This window comes from Gekko japonicus, unplaced genomic scaffold (genome assembly GCF_001447785.1).
Source record: "Gekko japonicus isolate JY-2015 unplaced genomic scaffold, Gekko_japonicus_V1.1 scaffold3387, whole genome shotgun sequence".
NCBI lineage: Eukaryota > Metazoa > Chordata > Lepidosauria > Squamata > Gekkonidae > Gekko > Gekko japonicus.
This window is the reverse complement of record NW_015171602.1, coordinates 130,511-134,424: the sequence shown is the minus strand read 5'-3', so window position 1 is coordinate 134,424 and position 3,914 is coordinate 130,511.

The following is a 3,914-nucleotide window of genomic DNA, read 5'->3' as shown; positions in this document are numbered from 1 at the left end:
AGTGGGGATTCGAACCTCGATCTCCCAGACCCTAGCTCAACACTGTAACTGCGATGCCACATGGGTCCATAAAGCCCCAAAACAAAAGGGTCGGTCAAAGAGCCAGCCAGCCTTCCAGGGTTTAAATGGAGCAACAGAGGAAATGGTTATTCAAGGCAAACGTTGCAGCGCAAATCCGCCTCCCCTCCCCCCCCCCCCAAGTTTTATTTGTCTTTTCTAAAAAGACTCCCAGCAAGTTCATTTGTTTCAGGATTGGTTTAAGACGTAACTACCACCTGCGGAAGAAATACAAATCCAAAGTTAATAGTGGACAAAATGGAAGAAAACATTGCTCAAGGAACGTGTGTTTGAAAACATTGGTGCTGCTAGAAAGTAGAAACCCACAGGCACAGCATTTGCTGGAATGGGGGGGGGGGGAATGCAGGATTCTGCCAGTGTTTCAGAAACTGTTGATACTAGCGATCCCAGAAATAGAGAGAGAGAGGCCCTCAGGACCCCCCACAAAGAGGAACGCCACGTTGCTGAATTACTCCCTCCTGCATGTGGCTGACACACGATGGCCGTACCTCTTCCCTTTGTCATTTGCCATCGAGGAAGCTGGCCTCGTTCCTTTGCTTTCTGTCGCTCTCGCCCGAACCGCCAACACTTTTGCACGCTCAGCGCGGGGGAGGGGGGGGAACGGGCTTCAGAGCTAAGTAAAAGGGAAGGAGGGGAAAACATGCCTCGCCAATATCATGCCAGCACAACGTAGATGCTTCGCTGTGTTCCGATTAACTTCCGAGAGGGCAGGACTGGCTGAGGCCCTTCTCCTCGTTACATGTGCGGCCCCCAGACAGTGAGGAGACGCGGCAAGCAGACGATGCCACGAGCACAGTTGTGCCTACATGCTGCAGACACCCTGGCTGGAAAGCGGAAACCCCTGTGTATGTGACGAGCCCCTGGTGAGCTCATCCAAAGGGGCCTTACCGCTTGCACACCTTGGGGTAAAATGGGCTAAAAGCCCGGGATGTGGTCCTTGTGAGTACGGATACCACCTCAGTCTATCTCCTGCCCGAAAATAAGGCCGGCTGGTTGACAATGGACTCGGCTGGAAGGCAATCACATTTTCATCCCGCCCTTCCACCAAGCAAACTTAAGAGTCCAGTGGCACCTTTAAGACCAACAAAGGTTTGTTCAAGGTATGAGCTTTCGTGTGCACGCACACGAAAGCTCATACCTTGAACAAACCTTTGTTGGTCTTAAAGGTGCCACTGGACTCTTAAGCCCAAAGAGTTAACAACAACCGGTCCACCCCCCCCCCCCGGGTAACCGCTGTGAGCATTATTTCTGTTGTCTGTTACTCGATTCATCGGGGGTGATTTTGTGCGTATTGATCGTTCAAGGGCTAGTCTCCCCTGGTCAAGAATCTGGGCCTCAGAAATACCATATCTCACAGGGCCCTTCACGTTGTTGCAAAGTTTGTACATCTATTCAGAACCTCCCTTCACCTCTACGACCATGAGAAGTATTGAGACTGGAGGGGGGGGGACCCCCTTTGAAATGAAACTGACGGCTACATACACGGGGCAGCATTTTTGGAAGAAAACGTTAAATACCTTTAACGGGGGGGAATCCCCAAGAGAAATAAAAGTACCATTGCACCGCTACTTGTGTTATCGCTTTAAGTTTTTGGGAGGGCGTTGACAGCTGTGCCAGCCCTCGGCCTCCCGGGGGGACACGTGCCCTTGCCGCAGTGCTCCAGAAGTTAAAACGTCTGTTAGGGGTGGGTTAAGAATGGACCAAGAGTCAGACTCACCATGCAGATTGACAGGACAGGGGGGTGCGGCCTCTCATCTTTGACCGTTACATCATCTAATGTTTGGGAATCCATCTCTCCCCACATGGCAGCCTTCTCAGTTCCCAGGCGCCATCCGCACAAGCGTCTTCTTCTGCCGCCGCTGCCACCTACAGTATTATTACGCTTGTTGCAGCACAAGGGCACAGAGAGGTTCTCGTTCAGCTTGCAGAAAAAAACATACAATGGGGATCCCCTTTAAAGCACCGCGGCTCATTCTACGGCTTTCCCCCACACATCCACCCCGCCCACCCCTTTTCACAAAAGCACTCGACAGATGAGAACTCAGAAAGCAGGCTTTGGAGGCCGTCCCTGCAGATAGAGCGGGTCAGACAAAAAAAGAGGTTAAAAAAAAAGAAGAAAAGATACCAATGACACTTGTACGTTTCCCCAAGAAGGGGTATGCAGGTTTGAGGCCAATTGATTCCTAGCCACTTTGATGGTCTCTGGTGTTGTGAGCTTACTTAGATAAAAATACAGATCCCCCCCCCCTTTCTGTATACTGCTAGCTTGTACATCTGAGACGTATCCATCTAAGCCAGGTGAAACATTACAGAGTCAGCATGGTTTTCCTGAAACTGGGACTCCACTGAATGCTTGCCTGAGAATACGAAACCAAAGTTTGTGCTTTTCAGGGTGGCAATACGTTTCCTGGAAAAAACCACCCATGAAGCCTTTCTGCCATCATCGTTTCTCTGGACCGCCACTAAAATGCTGCCATTCCCCGCACTAATCTGTCTTCTTGAGTGATCAGAGACAACCAGGTACAATAACACAAGAGTGGTCACATCGTCAAGAGCGTGGACAGCCCAACTAAAGTGAAGGTAAAGCCTCCTGGACTGGGCGCACTTGTGAGCCTAGTCCACCAGGAGCAAACACTTCTCCTGTAAGTGCTTGCGAACTGACCAGAAAAGGGGAGGAAATACACTGCCTAAACCATCCACTGGCAAGCACGTGGCCACTTTAAAGGTGACTTCCAGTGACGGCCCTTCCTCCTCTCTTCTCTGGACTGTAAACTCTTTGCTAAGGAAGGCATGCGTTAAGCTGAACTAGCAAAATATGCTTCAAAGCCGATAAAGGGAATAGGATCACAATGTGACCGTATTGCCCTTGTGGCCTCGATGCAAATCACCAGAAAGGTGGAGTGTGTGTGTGTGTGGGGGGGGAGAAATCTGATAAAGGTGTTTACAAAACTCCCCCCCCCCCGACATCTCCAAGACACAGCCCTCTGCCTTGGAGTTAACACCCATCATTTCATAAGCGGCCATTGTACAAAGCTGTATCGACAATAGAATAAGCCTTGTCAGATGTGGTGAGTTGAGAGAAGGAGATGTGAACAAAAAGAAGAAGAGACTGGATTTATACCCCACCCTTCACTTGGGAGTCTCAGAACGGTTTACAAACTCCTTTCCCTTCCCCTCCCCACAACAGACACCCTGTGAAGTGGGTGGGGCTGAGAGAGCTCTGACACAAACTGCTCTTTTTCGAGGACAGCTGTGCCAGAGCTGGTGACTGACTCAAGGTCACATCAGCAGGTGCAAGTGGAGGAGTGGGGACTCAAACCCGGTTCTCCCAGATTAGAGTCGCACACTTAACCACTACACCAAACTGGCAAAACAACGCATGAAAGTTTGCATCCATTTAAAAGATCAGTTCTTAATCTGCATCTACAATTATTTTTTTTTTTTAGAATTTGCCACTATTTAAAATGTTATCTAATTAAAAATGTAAAGTTCTACTGCCCTGACCTGGACAGCCCAGGCTAGCCTGATCTTGTCAGATTTCAGAAGCTAAGCGGGGTTGGCCCTGGCTATTATTTGGATGGGAGACCTCCAAGGAATGCCAAGGTTGTGACGTGGAGGCAGGCAACGGCAAACCATTGGTGTTTGTCTCTTGCCTCGAGAGCCCAACAGGTTTGCCGGCACTTTCCACCGCCACCCACACCCCCCCCCAAACTTCTACCGGCAAAGAAACAATTTTTCTTCCCCTAGGAGTGAAACAGAGATAAATGCTTTTAAATAAACGAACACCTTCTTAGATACAAACAGCCTCTTAAGTGGCAACATGGATGCTAAAAAAC